The sequence below is a fragment of the Polypterus senegalus genome, chromosome 6 (assembly GCF_016835505.1).
Source record: "Polypterus senegalus isolate Bchr_013 chromosome 6, ASM1683550v1, whole genome shotgun sequence".
Lineage (NCBI taxonomy): Eukaryota > Metazoa > Chordata > Cladistia > Polypteriformes > Polypteridae > Polypterus > Polypterus senegalus.
The window spans coordinates 138,930,116-138,951,393 of record NC_053159.1 but is presented as its reverse complement, the minus strand read 5'-3'; positions in this window follow the sequence as shown (position 1 = coordinate 138,951,393).

Sequence of the window (21,278 nt, the reverse complement as noted above, 5' to 3'; positions counted from 1 at the left end):
GCATTTAACTTGAAAGCACAGTGGAATAGGAGAGCCAATCGTAGAAATGTGAAAGTTGGCAGATTTTGTAAGTGGGGGAGCTTTTGAGCCTATAAGGAGAATGTCAGATACTGTTTGCTACTGTTAAGTTCAGGATATTTAGGAGATGGTGTATCACTCAGTTTTAATACCTAGGAGACAACCAAGCAGAGTGGAGCTGCAGATCATTTGGATGAAATATAAAGTTGAATTTCATTCGCATAACAATGAAAATAAGCACAATGATGACACATAACTAAATTGAGAGATGGAGATCACAACTGTTAAAGAGTAAGGGACTGTAGACATGAAGCATACCATGGGAAGTGCAGTTTAAACATTAATAAATTGAAATCTATTAGTCAAATATGAAACCAGTAAAATCTAAAGAAGGTAGAGATATAATATCGAATGCTACACCAAGATCCAAATGAATCAGAAGGCTTACTGTAGCAATCCAGAACTAGCATTGTGAAAGAGATCATCTGTGCCTCTTACCAAAGCTGTTTGAGTGCTATGCTTTCAATGGGCACCAGATTGAAAATATCCAAAATATTTATTAGTATTCAAATATTCCTGAAGTTGGGAGGCAAAGACATAATGTTTTCTTACAAGCTAATTCCATTTCAAGGATGTAGAAACACTAAGAACAAAACAGAAAAAGATCTGGACAGGACAATATTAGAGGACTCACTCACACAGAGCTAATATAGTCAGTCAGTCATTTTCTAACCCGCTATTTCCTAACACAGGGTCACAGGGGTCTGCTGGAGCCAATCCCAGCCAATACAGGGTGCAAGGCAGGAAACAAACCCTGAGCAGGGCGCCAGCCCATCGCAGGACACAGACATCCACACACCAAGCACACACTAGGGACAATCGCCAATGCACCTAACCTGCATGTCTTTGGACTGTGGGAGGAAACCGGAGCACCTGAAGGAAACCCATGCAGACACGGGAAGAACATGCAAACTCCTTGCAGGGAGGACCCGGGCAGTGAACCCTGGTCTTCTAACTACGAGGCAGCAGCGCTACCATGTAGATGTAACATGAAAACTCCATGTGGATAATAAATAGGCCTGGGATTCAAACCCAGGGTGCTGGAGCTGAGATGCATTAATGTTAAACTTTGTGCTGCTATCATTTTGTCATGAAGCAATAACATATTCAAATATTTTGGGGAAATTACGAGAAATAAGACATAGGACAATAGCTGCTTAAATGTTGGTGATTACTACAAGCGTTTTTGATTACAGAAGCAGCAGGAGGAATCTAAAGACAATCTGGGACCACAGATATAAGATATATAAGATGTCACACATGCGCATCTGAGAAGCACCCTCCTGGCTCATCTTTGGTAGGCAATATTACATTGAGACAAGAGGGGGCGCTGTCACTAACATTATTGTCTCCTTCTGTTCCCACAGCACAGAGATTCCAGTGATTCTGCCCCTTCCAGTTGGAGGACTATGTATTCAAGGTGCTCACAGCAGGTTGTGGACTGACGCTTGGCGGAACTCTAATCCACACAGGCTTTAAGAGTTTGATAAGACATCTTCATTTTGGTTTATATGTGCCATTGTGGGTTGTTTTTGGTTAAATGTTCTGTATATTAAATGGGGTGACCCAGTTGGTGCCCCTACATTTATCTGTACACAGTGTTGTATCTCGCAAAACCACAAATAAATAATATTAGCAGTGAAGAGAGAAATGAAGAAAGGTACACAAGATTTGACTAAACCTTTAGTACTGCTTTCAAGCTGACAACTTGATGAACTGAATTTACTAATCAGCACAGATAAAACTTCACTGTATTCTAAGCATGTAATAATATTCTACTACTACTACTATGCTAATGCACCAACTACTACTAAAATCAGTGACTGGGAAAAACATGAGCATACAGTATTAAACTTAATAGAACTGTAACAATAGTGAGAGGCTGCAAAGTTAATAACCATGTTCGGCTGCTTCAAAATAAAGCACATACAAAATATTGAAGATATTGTGTAAATGATTTTCAGAGCAAAAATAGGAAGTGAAAACAGTGAGTTTTATTTTTAGTCTGTTCTGCAAATAAAGACAATACCACTCCAAAATCCTGATTCATGATCATCACACCAGCATTACTTATAAACATGACATGACTCTTCCGGTATTCTGTTGCTGGATATAAAAATAAAAATTATTTTTATTTTTCTCTGTCTTTTTAGTGTAGCAGGAAGCTAAAAGATGTTTCCATAAAAGAAATAGGTAAGGACCTCTGTTTTGTTTTCTCCGTCTTTGTTTCTGGCTTTACGTTTTGGATTTGGTTTTTCTACTTCATCGATTTCCTGGACTAACTGACTATGACGTTACTTCTGCCTCTCTCTGTTTAAGCTGCTATCTCTCAGTCAACTCATTTGTTTGCCATGTTCATAACAAAACCTCAATCAAAGTCAAGAAATGGGACACATGTCTAAACCAGATGTGTTTTTCCTAATTGCTTTCTCTCTTAATGTTGTATAAACGCAAGCCATTAGCAAAATCCTTCCTTCTATTGGCCAAACTTGAAATGTTTGTTTGTAGACTCTATCTGCTATTATAGTGCGACCAGGTGCACACTACATTACCTAAAAATACATCATGTCTATTGTACAAATTTCAATGAATCATTGAAAAACAACAAAAAAATAAATACAATTAACACAAAATAAAAATTAGCAACACATCGTAACAAAATCAAAGTAACAAATGAAATAACAATGTGTGTCTAACTATGATGATACAAAAACAACAATGAAAACCAATAAAAAAACTAGATTAAAAAAATGCATACACATGCATAAAAACACAAACACAAAACTCTACTTTCCAGACAGCGACAGCATGGGCAGGAGGTTTTGTATCAGAGATGATCAGTAATGCATCAGAAATTTTAATCATACAATAGTACATGAGTACAAATATCTAGCATGAAGAAATATCAAGGTTACATTTGAAATATTTCTAAGGATAATATGTTGAAAATGATGACTTAGATATTTTATTTTTCAGTTTTAGCATTTGTGAAGTTATCATCAGCAAAAAAAAAAAATCAGTCAGTCATCCACTTTTTTTATAGCTCTACTCCAAAGTGCTAAACAAAGAATTTCTCATTATATTAGACACAATACACAGGCTGTTTATGCACAAGGATAACTGCATAGAGCATTCAGAAATGAAAAAAAAAAATCTCCGAGCATCTGTGACCTCCTAACGATTCAGCTATCAGAAACTGACCGTGTCTGTCCTTGAGCCGAGTCTTCCACAAAGACAGGCATCCCTTGATTTCTTTAAGCTTTATTTTTCAAGATACCTTTTGTGTGCGAGAGCAAGGAGCCTTCAGTCACTAAAAAAATGAATGTAGCTGCAGCTAAACAAACAAACAAAAAAATATTTGCACAATGCATGGATTCTATAGCTATTCTGTGCAGGGTGCTGACTAAACAATTAAGACACATTCCCCAAGGGCAGTTATCAGCAAGCACAGCGGATCTCAACTAGACCTGGCTTGGCTTAGTGGCAGCCAAAACAGAACTGGCATCCCTGCTCTGCTCTGCAAGCCAGGATTAGGGCTGAGGCTTGACAGGGTGATGTCACAGAAAGAACTTCACCAGCTGCCTGGCTGCTTTTTTGCTATATAGTACTTTATTAATCCCCGAAGAAAATTGTCTTTCGCGTGACCTTTGGAGGTCAGAGCACAGGTATATCAATTACTATAATTTGGATTATGACTGTTTCTTACTTTTTTGTATTAGAATTTATAGCTATAAATTGCTTATTTCTGCTTTTCTTATTAAAGAATGTTGGAGTGTTTGAATCACTCTGATTCTAAAATGCAATTTAATGTGACATATTCTTAAATAGTCTTGATTACTAAGTACAAGCTCATAGTTATCTTTGGTAACAGTAAAATACTACACTCTTCAAAGTGATACCACAGGGAAACCATTATTGGTTCTCAAAAGAACCATTCATATGAAAAAAAAAAACATTTATTTATTTAGATCTGTAACAGTCTCCATAAGTTATGATGGATAAGAATAAAGATTGGTTCCTGATTTTAAAAGAATACTTGCTGCATTAGAATAACACCGGATCAGTTCATATCCTTCTAGGTAGTCTACTCTATATTAAATATTTCTGTTTTCTCCACATATTAGGAACCTTTTAAAAGCCCTAAGGATTAAGTTCAAATGAAATGAACCCTTCCCAAATGGCATTTTATCAAAAAATTATTTTACAAAGAAGCCCACAACCCAGTGCAGTGCCATCAAAGTATTTATTTTTAAGAGCGTACTTCATAATGCTCCATTTATTTTCTGAGCACACTTTTTCTGTTAAAGGATCTTGGAGAGCCAAACCCAAGGAAGGAGCCAATCTGTGATACACAGGACATCCAGAGGAGTCTGGGACTTCCTGATTAATCTTTGAATCCCCCAAAATCCTGAAAAATCAAAATTATGGGAGTTCTTAAAACTCATTTAGATGAACTAGGCAGTCACCTACAATGGCAGAATTTGGGATGTGGCATTACAAACAATGTTGACTTACAAACACTCAGACACAACACAACAATTATATTGTTTAACACTAGAATTACCAAAGCCTATGAAAAAACTTGTAAACCCGGCCCACCTTAAATGTGTCAATAAGCGCAAGCAGCCTGTCATCCCATCCTCCCACTGCTACAGAAATGGCAAAAAGCTGTCCCAGCTCAAGCCTTGTTTATGTGGGAGTGAGGTACTGGGAGCTGTATAGTGTAAATAATATATCGTTATTTGGAACACATGCATTTCATGTCTACAAAGACCTATGTAAGTGTAGGATGACAGGAAATGCAAGAAATGTTGAACGCATACCTAAAAGAAAAGCTTTTTTCGTGTTTTAGTACTAATGACAAAATTTTGACTTGAGCTGTATAATGTGTGAAGACTGAAGTCCAAATATCAAATAAGCACTTTCACAAGTATAACAAAACAAGTTGTTTATGCATGCTAGTGATTTGAACATTTTTTTCTTTTACGGTTAGCCAACATGATACTTTAATAACTTTTTAATTTTTAACTACGAGGTGTGGCAGAAAAGTAATGAGACTGGCAACACTGCAAGCGATCTGGCAACGCTGCGCGGTTGTCCTTGATAGAGCACGTGTATCAGTACCCTCCCATAGCTCAGTGCGAGTTTCAACTCCTTCTGTTAACTACGTGATTTTTGTGACTGCTACTAGCAAAGTTGTGTTTTTGGTTGTGCGTCACGCAAAATGGAACAGCGGAATTTAGAGCAACGTTGTGCCAGTAAACGGCAAGTGTGACGTTTGAAAAGTTAAAGCAGGCCTATGGGGAACATTCTTTATCCCGAGCTTAAGTTTTTCGCTGGCACAAATCATTTTTGGAAGGCCGAAAACACGTTGAAGATGAACACCATTCAGGGAGGACTTCAACTTTGAAAACCAATGAAAACATCGAACGTGTGAACACTCTTGTGAGATCAGACGGTCGTTTAACATTAAGAATGTTGAGTGAACAATTAAATTTGAACAGATTTACCGTTCATCAAATTTTGACTGAACATTTGCACATGCGAAAGGTCTGTGCCAAAATGGTGCAGAAAAACTGCCCTCTCCATAACAGAATTTTTGACCTCAAAAGGCATTCCTGTGGTTCCCCAGCCCCCTTATTCACCTGACCTCAGTCCGTGTGACTTTTTCCTTTTTCCAAAACTGAAAAATGTCCTCAAAGGACGTCATTTCGACTTTAGAAAACATCCAAAAGAGTGTAACAGACATGCTGAAGACCATACCGGTTGAAGACTTCCAGCGCTGCTACCAACAGTGGGAACAATGTCTCCATCGGTGTGTAGCTGCCCAAGGGAACTACTTTGAAGGGGATAACATTGATGTTTGAAAAAAATAAAAACTTTGGTAAATAAAAAATCAGTCTCATTACTTTTCTGCCACACCTCGTATTATTTTGTATTGAATTACACTAAACTATTATTTATACTATCATTTTTTGAACCCTTCTCATACAGTAGGCACCCAAACATTTTAAGCAATGTGGACTAAAGTCACATCTGGGTTCCCTCCAAAATTAGGGGCCCTGAATCTTAAGCTTCATTAGTTTCACAATAGATATGCATCAGGTTGTCGATGGTGCCATGACATGTCTGGAAGTGAACAACCCAGGAGAAAGTTGTTGATACCCCATTCAACCCTCACATTTACAGCTCACCCTTAAACAGGACACATATTTCATAACCCCACTGTCTGACTGCTAGAAGCATATATGTAAGCCACACCGGTCCCCAAGTGCTTGCACACCAAACTATTCAGCCTCAGAATGAACAGGGATTTTTCCATCTGGAGACCCTAAATTTTTCAGTGTTTCTTTGTCTTTTTTAGATGAATCAATGCATTTTTGGTGAAATAACCATGCAATTAGAAAAGAGTGCATACATCATTAGTGAAATTCCCACAAAATTGGAGAACTTCAGATATATTAAACATAATATAACTTGAAAATATGAATGACTGAATTCATTAATCAATAAATGGCAACAAGTAAGGGTGAAAGAGTTGAACACATTTATCATGTAATAAGCACATAATTAGAAAAAAATTAATATGTATAAGTAGAAAGAAATGTTCTAAATTAGGGTTTTATTTTTTTGCTCTGTTTTCTTGATTTATATCATTTTAACAACGCTATTCACCTTTAACGTTACTTTTGATATTTTCACCGCCATTTTATTTTAAAATTTTAAGTGAAGGTACTGTGAGAGCAGCGGCTTTGTTGCTACCACTTGATTCTTGTAAACACAGTGCTTCATAGTTGTTGGATTGATTTAAAAAATCTTTGCATGCTTTATCTACTCAAATAATCACTGGAAAGAATTATGTATTTTTCTTTTCCTTTTTCAATTCTGATTATATATACTGCACTTTGGTATTTTGTATCCTGACCTCTGTTTCTACCATTGGCCCTTTTTGATTTTGTTCTCTCATCTCCTAGTCTTCTGTTTTGTGGTCTGACATTTCTGGCTCTGGTAGAAGAGAAGGGTGAAACATGTGTGTGAAATTAGAAAAAACAGTTGGATATATTAACAATAAAATGAATAATATGAAATTAGAAAAGATAATCTTTCATTAAGGTTGAATAAAACAGCAAACAAAGAAATGGCTAAATTTGAATATTTAAGATAAATGAGTGACATGAGATGGAAACAAAAAGTTCTCCTCCTCTTACATTCAGTTTAAAGGAGAGGAAATTGTCCATTCGTATGGTATTTATTACTGAGATTGTTAACTAATATAACAGTGCAATAGTTTAAATTTCTGGGAAACAGACCATAACTATATAATAGACCTCTTTTGAAATATAATACAACGTTCACCTTTGAAGACAAAACAAAATCACGTTTATCCTGCAGCAGCAATATGATGTCATAGTCTGCACTGCCTGAAGACTCCCACTTAAAACTCTTCTTATTCTGAATGCCTCTCAGAAATCCAAAATGGAATTAGGACAATAATGACGACAATGATGATAATCACGATGACAGATTGGAAAGAGTGGATTACTTGAGATTTTTGAATACACAAAGGAATACTTGCGCTCTCTGAAGAAAATGAAAGGAAACCCCTAAAAACAGGAAATCTTAGAAGGTCATTGCTTTTGGCAAGTTTGGCTCCACAGGCTTATTACTATTTCTGTTCTCCACTGTGCAAATCCCTGTTCACCTAGAAAAGACGTCTTCATAACTCGCAGGAAGGAGAGGGGGAAAATAATGACCTAACATTAAAGAATATATTAACTAAAATAATTAGACATGAGGTCTAAGAAAGCAAGAATGATGTTTATTAAACCATTTACACTCGGTGAACCTTTTACTTAAAAAAAAAAGAAAAAGCAAATTAATAAACAATCAAATTTTTATTTTGTAAATTCAGTATAACTGACAATTATTTTCTATAGTTGACTCAAAATATGTTTTTCTTTGTAAAACACAATAAAGGGAACTGACTCACTGATTTTTTGTGAAAATTTTAAGTTTTACATTAAAATGACACTGCATTCTTTGGGAAATTTGAGAGGTTGGGAGCATGCGCTGATAGCACGTTGCCACATGACAACCCACCTGGATTGAGAAAGCTATCCAAAAATTATATAATTAAAATAAATACTGTTTTTCCAATACATATTACATTTGTTTAGTCAAAAGCCCAGGAAAGTCACACTACACACAGGGGTAGGTGCAGCAGTGCTTCTGATTTTTATTAGATATTTGCTAAAAATGGCCTGTCATTAAGAAATGGCTAGAGAACGGCACAGCTAGAAATATTCCAAGAGCAGACCATCCACAAAAAGAGACCACGAACAAACCTATGAGAACTCTGACGGAGCTAAAAGCTACAATGGCTTAGATTGGAGAGACTGTCAGGTCAGGTCATGTAGGGGAGCATACACTGGTACAGCACGTTGCTATACTCACCACACTATGAAACAACTCGGGATCCTGATTGGCAACCACCCAGGCAGACACGCGATCAAGTCCCACCCTCCGGAAATTATCCTCTATCTGCCACAGCTAGGTGTTATGTGGGCGTCCCCTTGGCCTGGTCCAGCCACTTGAGTCCTCAACAATGAGGATCCTGTGAGCTGGATCACCCTCTGGGAATTGAGTCACATGGCCGTAGTGCCGTAACTGATGCTCCCACACAATGCAGGTAATTTGCCTTATTCGACTCCATGAGCAACCGCTCAATTGACACAAGGTCAAATCAGTGGTATCCAAGGCTTCTCTGAAGAGACACAGTACCAAAGGACTCCAGTCTTCGTCTCAGGTCACTGGATAGCATCCATGTCTCACAACCATATAGCAAGACAGGAAGCACCAGGACTCTAAAGACTTGGACCTTCGTCCTTTTGCATAGATATCAGGAGTGCCACACACCCCTTTACGGCGGCCTCATGACCCCCCATGCTCTCCCAACCTGTCTACTGACTTCATAGGAAGAATCACCAGAGACATGAATGTCACTGCTAAAGTAAATAAAACTCGACAAGGTCAACACTCTCTCTGCAGATGGACACATTGCTGATGGCTGTGGAGAGACTATGCTTACAACAACTTTTGCTCTGTGCTTTACCAGTTGCAGCTTAATGGAAGAGTGACAAAGAGAGAAAACTCACATAATATCTCACTAGAGTTTGCCAGAAGACTCACGGAAGATTCTGAAGTTAGCTGGAAGATGGTTGTGTGGTCTGAGGAGAGAAAAAATTAGTTTTTTAGCCATCAGACTAAACAACATGCTTGGTGTAAGCCCAGTGCTGCACATTATCTAAAAAACACCATTCCCATCATGAAGTATGATAGCAGCAACATCGTGCATGGGAAGCCAGTAGATAAGGGGTTAGGAAATCTGTATATCCCAGAACCTGCTCTGCTCTCCTTTTGTGGAAAAATCTAGACTACCAGGGTCAAGAGATGTCACAATAAAAGATTCCAGAAGCCTTGAACAATGGGAATGCCCCAGAAGAGAACGTGCCTTCTTACCCGGGATGTACTCCTAAAGGAGAATGGAAGCCAAAGGATGCACAAAAAAACCTCAGAAAGTCCCAGAGAAGACAAGAGAACCATCTTTTTGGGTCCTTCCCAATCTGAGAGCTATAAATGTTGAAGAACCCAGAAAGTTTGCATGTGTTTTCTAATGATGGAAGAAGGATAGCTCTTGGCATCCCTAAAAAACTTTAAGATGACTACTAGGCAATCTTCTATCAAAAATGACTTTAAAAACATACCTAAGGAAGCCTAATATCATCAGCAGGACTGGGTCTTCTTAGCCCCCTGCCCTTCATGATTACTATTTATGAACAGTATAAATCTTTTTCCACAGGTGACATGAAGCCAAAGTGATTAGTGGTCCTGCCTCACAGATCTAATGTTCTGGGTCACTGTGGAGGTTCTCCATATCTCTGTGAGTTTATTTTCATGTGTTTCAAGTTAAAAGAGCCTTATGCTTAATGTACATAATGCTCTGCTGAGGTCTGATTTGGAATACTGTGTGCAGGTTTTGTCTCCATACAAAAAAAGACATAGTGATGCTAGAAAGGGTCCACAGAACCCTTTTAGTGTAAGCAAATATGGAAACCTATTTTGATTGTTTAGAAAATTGTATGTGCTTTGAATAATTTTCTTCAGTTTACCAAGTTTGAGTTTTGAATTTTACTTCTTTGTTTTAACTTTTACATTAACTTTTACATGTATCACATCACCATTTGAAACGGGCAGATAATGTTTGCTACGGGATCTTCCCTGGTTGCTAAGGACCATCTTCTTGACATGATCTGATAAATCCATGCAAGAGTGTGGGTTCCTTTGTCCAATATATAGATTCAAATGCTTTTAGAAAGTCTCATCTTCTGTAGTCTTGCTTGTTCATTTTCAACTGGCCTTTGTCTTGGCATTTAATCTCTGGTATTGTAGAATTCTGATGTAATTCTTTCTTGACCATAGCCAAGTTTCCATCCAGTTTTTTGCGACGTTTTGTTATCGACAAACAGAATATACATAAAAAAATGTGCGAAATTTGCTGTCTCCAGCCTGTTTCCATCCAACTGGCTTTTTATCGATAAAATGGTGTGCGTGATGACGTCATCCATCCCAAAATGAACTGTCACATAAGTTTTGTTGTTTCGCGGAAAAAAATCTGCCCTTGAGCCGTTTCCATACATAATTTTGTGTATGTCGCAAATTATCTACCTTTTATTTTCCACGTTACACCCCCTCCACTAAACAAAGAAACAAACAAATAGAGAGATTATTCAGACAATTTTTTTAAATTTGCCAGCTTACTGTTATTTCAGTTTCACAAATAATTGGAATTGTACATAATATCCGAAGACGAGAGCAGAATGAAGCAGATGCTTGTCTGATAGCCCTAGAGCTCAAAGAAAGTACCCCAGTGCGACGAAACCCACAGGTATGGGAGAGACGACGGAATAAGACCTTCTGGGAGGAGGTGGTGGAGAGACACTTCACAGAAAATCTCTGGCTGCAACATTTTAGAATGACACGGCCAACGTTTGAGATGTTGTGTGGATTCATCAGTCCTGATGTTGCGCCCATCACAGGTTGCCACCGACAACCAGTTCCAACCCAAAAGCGGATTGCCATCGTCCTTTACAAGCTGGCAACCTGTGCCGAGTATAGAGTAGTTGGAGAAACTTTTGAGGTTAATAAAACTACCGTCCATCGATGTGTATATGCTGTGTGCACCCCTATTAAAGAAAAATTAATGCGCCGTTATATCAGACTTCCGACTGTAGCAGAGGCCAATGAAATTGCATACCGCAATTCCTTGGTGCATCTTATGCCACAGATTTACGGTGCGCTGGATGGCACGTATGTGCCTATTCTTCCCCCGATGGAAGGCTACCGCGATTACATTAATCGCAAAGGGTGGCCATCTATTGTTCTCCAGGCCCTTGTTGATGACAGGTGCATGAAACGAGACATTTGCGTTGGCACTCCTGGAAGTGCCCATGATGCAGCTGTGTTTGCAGCATCGGATCTGTACAGGTGAGCCTACCTTTCAACATCCCTTCTCAGTGCGATAACAACTGCATTAGTACTGCAACCTGCTTCCCTTAAGGTTTTTAATTAAAACTGAAATTTGAATTAATAAAATAACGACGTTTAAGTTAATATTAATGAGATAATTTCTCATATATGCTAAAACATCTGCCATTTAATAATAAGAAAAAAATGTTTACATAATGAAACATACGGTTTATTAAATATTTTGACTGGCACAGTAAATTACCTTTGCGGTTTTTGTATTATTTAGACATCCTGAGAGACACCCCCAGGCTACAGTTGATGTGGAGGGAGTTCAGGTACCCCTTTTAGTAGCAGGAGACCCAGCCTATCCGCTACTGCATTGGCTCATCACGAGAAATAACGAGTCTCTTCATCAGACCATGCGAACCGCTCCGCTATTCTCGTTTTGATTGCACTCGATGAAAATGTATCATGTGACACATTTATTTGCGTTAAAGCCCTTTTTTCTTACAAAAAGCGTTTCCAATGTAGTTTTTGCGACATCTGAAGTATCGATATGGAATTTATGCGCTAAAGTTAAACGGAAAAATATTATGTCGACATGTACAACATTTTATCGATAATTAACATTTCCATCAGCTAAAATTTGAAGCACTAAATATTTTTTCACAAAAACTCCTTGGATGGAAACCTGGTGAATGATTACAGTTAAGTCCTAAAGTTTAGATCAAATATTTCAGTGTGCTCAGGAAGGTTTACTCTTGTTTTTTGATTGTATTTTTAGCTCAAGAAATAATTATTTTGTTTTATTTCATCATTTACTTTCATCATCAGAGCAGTGCTCCCTAACACATAGTGCCAGTAATCAGCCTGGGGTGTTTGGTTTGGGAAAAAAAAAGGGATGTTGACTTCTGAGCTGTCAAACTTTCATGCCATTTTGTATGTTTGTAACTGATTGAAAAATTCTGATTAAAAGAGGATATGTTTGATTTAAAATTACGAAAGGATCAATATGGGAGCTGTTAAAATTAGTTCTTCAAGAAAAAGACACGAATAAAGATGGAAGCTTGTTAAAGATAGATTCTGTAAATGTTGGAATGTTTTTCCTCACACAGAGAATCAAAGACACATGGAATAAGCAGCCAAGCATTGGTTGTAAGAGTTAAGGCCATGTCACATTTGATGACTTTCCCAGTAATTATCAGTTGTTGCTTTCATTTTTATAATCAAGGGCAGTTGGAAGTTGTCTGCAGCATGACCCTATGAAGGTCAGTTACATACTCTGACATATTTAACAACTCACTCTATTTAAAGTCAAACAGGTTTGATTTTGTCTTTAGTCATATGGGCAGGATAAGGAAGCATGAGAATTGACAACCAATGGCTGCACATCCAGAAGTACAGTGCATATAATACAGCGATAAGGAATAAGGAATGCAGGTGTTTTGGACCTTGGAAAACAAGACAGGCTTGTCTGTCTGCTGTTTTGTGTTTTACATACCACAACAGAATAGACAAAAGAAAAAGGGGATTCATTTTATGGCTGAACTCACAGTACATGTTAACCCTTTGTACAGAACCGCCACAGTCAGGCAGCACGCTTCTGGCTGTCAGAAAAACAGGCAAGCACAAAGATGCTGGAAAGTTGTCACATAGTCGTAAATTGATGTTGTCCGGCAATGAGATCAGTAACTGTAGTTGGCAAGTCTTTAGGTGAATAGCACTGTCAAATTATATTGGACTGATTGACCTTTCCTCATTATAATTGCTCCAATGTTCTAACATTCTAATTCAGCTGTGTAGTAGAAATACTATAACCTGTACTCGGTGCAATAAAATTCTTCTTTGCATGTTCATAGACATGTTTAAATTGTGACCATGTATGGGCAGGTGACCAGTTCAGGTTGCTACCTGCCCGTAGTGCTACTTGGATACCCTCTGATTTCCCTGTGACTTTGAATTGAATTATGTGAGTTTTATTCTACTAGTGTAGCAAAGACAGGTTAAGCGACCTGCTCAGCATAGCTCAGTATCAGTGATGGGAAATTAATTGGCAAAGCAACAGTTTTAGCCTTTAGGCCAAACTGAGTACTTGTAAGAACATTGAGAAGAGGATATGCAGTTTCTCTTGAAATGAATAGGTGTAAATATCGCTCGTATTGAATTGCTTTGTTTTTTCATCCTAAAATTCCAACACCCTACCATCTCAACCCATGTTGTCTCTCTGTAAGCCACTACTGGCCAGTGATTTTTTATCTAGTCTGTTTCAATAATTCACTTGTGACATCAGTTAAACAAAATGATCCAATTATTATCTGAGTTATAAAAATCTCATTCTTAAGGTTCAGTGTACAGACCTCCAAATAATGGAAAGTTTACTGTATCTAACTTCCCTTAATATTGCAGGATAAATATTTATCAGACTTTTTTGTATTGTTTTAGTATCTTTAATCTTTGTACATTGAGCAAACAATTAGGACCAACATAAACATTAAATAATGTAAATGAAAGAAATCATTAGGAATTCCCATGGCAGTAACTAGGGTGGAACACAGACATTAAGAAGACAATAGATATTATTATGTAATTAAGAGCAAAACTAAACATGAAGTGTGGCTGCCACAAGCAGTGATGGGTCCTAGTAGCTAAACTACTGTGTTGATATTAATGAACACTAAAGTACCAAATTATAATTTAAAAACACTGCTGTAGTTAAATTTCTCCTGAAGTCATTATTGTAATTAATTTATCTGCCAAATTATTATTGATTTTTAAAATAGTCACTCTTTGCATACCTTATTCAAAATTTATCAGTACAGAACTGACCTATAATGGACACTATGGAAAAATGTTTGCCCAGAAGGGCAATTAATGTTCCAGAGATGATGAACTAGACTTATGGAGTGATAAATATATATATATATATATATATATATATATATATATATATATATATATATATATATATATATATATATATATATGCCAGGCAGTGGCTGAACAATAAAAACGCAGTCAGAAAATTTATTACAAAAAGTTCCAAAAAAATGTTAGGTAAAATTCAAAGCCAATACACAGAGCACAAAGTCTTAAACTTGTCTAATATCTTTTCCCCAATCTAAGCTCAATCTTGAGTGATTCTTCTTTGTTCTTTCAAAGTAAATCCAAAACCTTGGATACCAGAACTATCCTGTTGCCATTTTATAGATTAGATTAGATATAATTTTTTAATCCCTAAGGGGAAATTCAAATGCATACAGCAGCAGCAAAACCACAATACAAAGATACTGACTCAAACTACAACATAATACAATAGAATAAAAACATGCTTTATATTGAGTCTGGCATTGAATGGCAGCAGGCAGAAAAAATCCCCTAAGGTGTGTTTTGTTACACTGTGTAGGTATGTGTCTGTGGCTGAAAGCACTATAAAGAAAGTGCCCTATGGAGAAGATGAGCAAAATTGTTCATGATGGCATGCAATTTTGCCACCATCCTCTTTTACTCAACAACCTAGAGCAGGGGTGCCCACACTTTTTCGACTTGCAAGCTACTTTTAAAATGACCAGGTCAAAATGATCTACCTACATTAAAAATGCTATATATATATATAGCAAAAGAAGCACAAGACACTTGCATAAAGGTTTGGGGTTTTGCCCCATATACTGTAACAAAAATCAGGTCTTTTTCTTTCAGACATAAAAATATCAAAATCATAAGACAAAGATGGCGGGTTTGGGGGACAATATAAAGAGATGGACCAGAAATCAGACGTGATGGTTGCTGGGAAGGTGTGATGGATTGTGGGAGGTTGTCGTCATCTTTGGGGGACCAGAGGGAAGAAAGGAACCCAGAAGTAGAGACCGTTGTGTATTCCGGGTTTTACAGGGACGTTGCTTCGTCTTTTCTACGGAAGAAAGGAGAGAGAGGTTAGTACGCTGTCTTTGTCCCCTGGCCGGGTTTATTGCAGTGCGCGTCGGGTCTTTCAACTGCTCCCGATGCGCTCGTGCGTGACATGACATGACCCCCCCCTCAGCCCAGATCCATCGGGTCGGGCGGACCGAACCGAGAGGTTGTGAATCCTGGAGAGGGCATCAGCATTGGCCTGCAGGCTACCTCGGCGATAAGTGACAGCAAACTTGTTGGGCTGCATGTCTAAAAACCACCTCGTGACCCAGTGATTCGACTCCCGATGCAGAGCCATCCACTGGAGAGTGGCATGGTCCGTTACCAAGGTGAACTCCCGACCCAGGAGGTAATACCTCAGATACGTTACCGCCCACTTTATGGCCAAGGTTTCCCGTTCGACCGTTGCATATCTGGTCTCCTGGCAGCAGCAGCAGTTTCCGGCTCAGGTACATGATGGGGTGTTCGACAACATCGATGCTTTGGCTCAATACGGTGCCAAGACCTGTGTCCGAAGCATCGGTCTGGAGGAAAAAAGGGCAGAAAAATCAGGCGTTCTCAAAACAGGTGCCGAGCTATGGGCCTTTTCAAGTCACTGAATGCTCGTTCCACATCACTATTCCACGCCACTTCGAAAGGGGCCTGCTTCTTTGTTATCTCTGTCAAAGGTGCTGCCCTCCCGGAAAACCAAGGTACAAACCGACGATAATACCCAGCGAGTCCCAGGAAGGCTTGCACCTGTTTCTTGATCATCGGGCGGGGCCATTCTAAAATGGCTTTGACTTTGTTACACTGGGGTTTCACGAGTCCTCCCCCCACCAGGTAGCCTAAATACTTGGCCTCTTTTAAACCAAAATAACATTTACGAGGGTTGATGCGGAAGCCGGCTTTTGCTAGTGTCAGGAGAACCGTGTACACCTGTAATACATGCTCCTTCCAGGTGCCGGAAAAAATGACCACGTCATCCAGGTAGGCGGCACAATAGGACTGGTGGGGCCGTAACACTCTGTCTACCAGACGCTGAAAGGGCGCCGGTGCCCCATGCAGCCCAAATGGGAGGACCTTGTATTGCCAGTGTCAACTAGGGGTACTAAAGGCTGTCTTCTTTTTTGCGGATGCCGTTAAGGGAATTTGCCAGTACCCTTTTGTCATATCCAGGGTAGTCAAATAACGGGCCGTCCCCAGCCTTTCAAGAAGCTTGTCAAGGCGTCAAACTTGGATCCTGTTTGAGACGTCTAAAGTCATTACAGAATCTCCAGGAGCCGTCCGGCTTAGAAACGAGGACGATCGGACTGGACCAGGGGCTATGGCTTTCCTCAATAATGTCCAAATCCAACATCCATTGTACCTCTAGCTCCACCTCTGTACATTTCGCTTCCGGGAGGCGATAAGGTCTTTCCCTAACTACCACCCCCAGGTCCGTCACTATGTCGTGCTTAATCAGCGCAGTCTGCCCTGGTGTCTCGCTGACCATTTCTGGGACCGACCGGATTGGTCCCAGGAGCTCCTGTCATTGTTGGGGATTCAAATTGGGACCGAGGTTAAGGTAATCTTTTTCTGAGAAAAAGGAGAGGGCTGGTCCTTGGAGAGACGGTTCCTCCCTGTCCCTCCAGGGTTTCAGCAAGTTCACATGATAGACCCTCTCGCTCGGTCGACGATTCGGCTGAAGCACCAAATAGTCCATGAGCCCTTTCCTCTCTTTCACCTCGTACGGGCCCTGCCAAAGGGCCAACAATTTGGAGTGGGAAGTGGGAACGAGCACCATTATACGGTCCCCTGGATGGAATTCACGTAGGGATGTGTTCCAGTCATAATTGCGGGCCTGTGCTGCTTGAGCCTTGGACATGTGTTCCTTTAGGATGGGTCTAATTTTTTCTAGCCTATCGCGTAACTGCGCAATATGCTCTAGAACACCCCATCATGTACCTATAATCGACCATAACTAAAATGTACTTATGGTCTCGTTTTGAAGGTTCCAGGGGTCCTACTAGATTGATCCCGATCCGTTCAAATGGCACATTGATAAGGGGAATAGGGATGAGAGGAGCACGGACCCTTCTGGGAATCTGGCACAGTTGGCAGACCGGGCAGGACTGACAGAAGTGCCTGACCTCTTCGTTAATCCCAGGCCAATAAGACTGGAGTTTAATCCTTTCCAGCGTTTTTTCGGCCCCTAAGTGGGCGCCTAGGAGGTGGGCGTGTGCTAGTTCACACACTTGCCGGCGGTAGGTCCGTGGTACTAGCGACAACTTCCGAACCTCACCTTCATGTTCCGCCACTCGATACAGCAATTCATTATCTAAGACAAAGTGGGGTCCCGGTGGCGTGGAATCAGCTAACGGCACATCGTTTGCGGATATGATTGCATTCCGGGCAAACTTAAGGGAATCATCGTTCCACTGTTCTCTTTTAAATGACGCGGGCGTGTATCAAAATTGATACTCCACGCCTGTGAGGGAATCGGGAGCCACATTCTCAGGTGTCGGAGTCTCCTCCTCTATTAAAATTGGGGGGAGGTCCGCCTGCGAGGAGGTCTCCCCTACGTCATCAACAGCCACCGAAGTGCACGGCGTGGGAGCAGCTGGGAGGGGACCCTGTCCCTCCATAATCAGACCCAACCTGGTTTCTGGAGTGGCGCTTGTCTTACCGCGTATACTTTCCGACCAGTCATGTCCCAGTATAATCGTAAAGGGGGGATCGGATAGCACTGCAACAAACATTTGCTTAGGTTCCCCTTTCCACGTTATGGAACAGTATGCGGACCTATAAGACTTGGTCCTCCCATGTATACACGTGACTATTGTATTCGGAGCGGCCCACTATAAGACATAACGGCAAGCAACAATGGTGATGTTACTCCCGGAATCAAATAATGCGACCACCGAGTGCACATTAAGTAACACCACTCCCATGTTCTCTACCGCCAGGGGATTTGACAGTGCACAGTACCTCTCACCCCGGATCTAGCTGCAGTCCATCGGCTCATGGTTAAGAGGGCAGGAGCTGACGATGTGCCCCGACTCACCACACTTGAAACAGCGCGGCAAGGAGGGGAGTCGATCACATGGCTTAGCCGGAGCCTCCAGACCGTGGTGGGTGGCCTCTGGAATGGCCACACTTCCCTGTCGGGCCCCGCGAGCTGACCTCTCCACCTCCCCTAGTCGGTTCACCACCAGCTGGCGCTCGAGTACCTCCAGAAGGCCGTCCATGGTCTTAAAGGGATATCTCCGGACCTGCTGGGCGAGACATTCAGGCATTGCGTATAAAAACGCTTAAAAGACCACCAACTCCACCACTTGCCGAGCCTGGTTGACGTCTGGCCGTAGCCAGCGCCCGATCTTGTCCCAGAACTCAAAGGCTTGTGCCCTAGGTGGACCATTGGGGTCGAATCGCCAGTGCCGCCACTCCCTCGCCTGCTGGTCGGAGGTTACGCCGTAGCACTTAAAGATTTTGGCCTTCAGGAGAGAGTACTGGGCGGCTTCCTCCTCAGGAAGATCATGATAAGCCCGTTGCGCCTGGCACTTCAGGTACGGGGCCAATATAGTGGCCCACTCCGCACGCGGCCACTGATTACTCAATGTCGTCAGCCTCGGATAGTGCCAAAATTGGAGGAGGCGGCGGCCGCGAGGGCTCCGGCTTTACCATCTCTGCCGCGGCCAGTCGTATCTCCTTGCATCTGTCAGCTCCACCCTCGTGGTAGCGTGTTCCACCTTCAGCGCCTGTAACTCCGTGGCCAGAGTGTTCAGCACCGAGTTCAGGTCCTGTCCTTCGGTCATTTTTCTCTGACTTTTGTATCCTGCTGGCTACGCCACTGTAAAAGAAGCACAAGACACTCGCATAAAGATTTGGGGATTTGACCTGTATACTGTAACAAAAATCAGGTCTTTTTCTTTCAGACATAAAAATATCAAAATCATAAGACAAAGATGGGGGGCCAATATAAAGGGATGGACATGAAATCAGATGTGATGGTTGCTGGGAAGGTGTGATGGATTATGGGAGGTTGACGTCATCTTTGAGGGACCAGAGGGAAGAAAGGAACCCGGAAGTAGAGACCGTTGTGTATTCCAGGTTTTATGGGGACATCGCTTCGTCTTATCTATAAAAGAAAGGAGAGAGAGGAGAGAGAGGTTAGTACGCTGTCTTTGTTTCCTGGCTGGGTTTATCGCGGTGCGCGTCGGGTCTTTCAACTGCTCCCAATGCGCTCGTGCGTGACAATATATATATATATATTGATATATACTGAGTATCAGAGGTGCGTAGTAACGAGTTACATTTACTTGAGTACATTTTTTTAAAAATTGTACTTCTAAGAGTAGTTTTACTGCACCATACTTTTTACTTTTACTTGAGTACATTTGTGAAGAAGAAACGCTACTCTTACTCCGCTACATTGGGCAACACTCGAATCGTTACTTTTTTTCCATTAGATAAAGTCTGACAGACAATTTTCACTCTGCTCTGTGTAGCGTATGCTGTCAAGTTGCGTACACACCTTCCATTGCGTCTCCAGCTCTGACGCAAGGTTTTGGATGTTCCCCAAATCATGGTGCTACAGCTTTGAGGACAGATGTTCCATTTTTTGTTTGAAAGCATTAACTGGGCTAATCATATTGACCATGGTTTTCTCTTTTCCTTGCAGCTGTAAATTAAGCTCATTCAACATGTTGGTCAGATCGGAAAAAAAATGTCAAGTCTAGCGGCCATTGATTGTTATTAAGTTGTTTGTATTCTGCATGTTTAAAGACAAGGAGAAACTCCTTTTTCTCCAGCCAGGGGTCTTGAAATCTGAGCAGAAATTTCTTCCTAGCCATCTGCCTCAACAAAGGCATCTTTTATCATCTGTCCATCTTGGAAGGACTTCTTGTGCTTAATGATTGAGTGACTCACTCGGAACGATGCTTCGGTGTGTCTGCCTTTGCTTTTGAAGTCAGCGGAGTAAAAAATGACGACCGTCTAATTAACTGTGATTTTAGTTACCTCTCCTTTCTCTTTCTCAGATCGCTTTTCGGAAGGAAGTCAGTTTCATAGTTTTTATGAACAGTTCAAAAGTGCCTTTCAACATTTTCCTTCTTTGGAATAGCAATGATAGATTGACAAATCAGACAAACGCACTTCGATTGTGACATTGTGAGAGAAAAAAAGATCATGCATGCAGGATGACCGGTGTGTTAGAAGAAAAGAGATTTCAGACTGGTCGCCCTGTATGTCAATCAAGTGGCAAATGCCATAGGGAGGATATATGATAGACTAGCATTTAAAAATTATTATTTTTTTAAATGCACTCCCTTTCCGATATACCGGTCGATCGCGATCGACGCATTGGGCACCCCTGGCCTAGAGGATGCCCAGGGTTAGGCTTGTGATGGAGCTGTTTTTTTTGGTAAGTTTGTTGAGGCATTTCCATCATCTGAACTCAAACTGCTTCTCCAGGAGACCACAACATAGAACAATACACTACGTGCATGAAACTGGTAATCCTATTGAACCATGCCTGGGCACACCTCTTGCAAGCGGGCCAGGACACGGTACGGTTGGTATGGCACAGAGTGATCGCACTAGTTGAACAGACTAGACTTTTGTGGGTTACCTGCAGACAAACGTGCTCGAGCACGGAACAAATTGCTAGTGTGAGTATAATATTAAATGGCTACTATCATGAAACAAAGATCTCAAAATGGCAATACCCATTAAAGGAGAACAAGCACAAATTGTCATTGCAATGGCATCATGAAAATAATAAGCATTTTTAATAGCAGTAAGAAAAA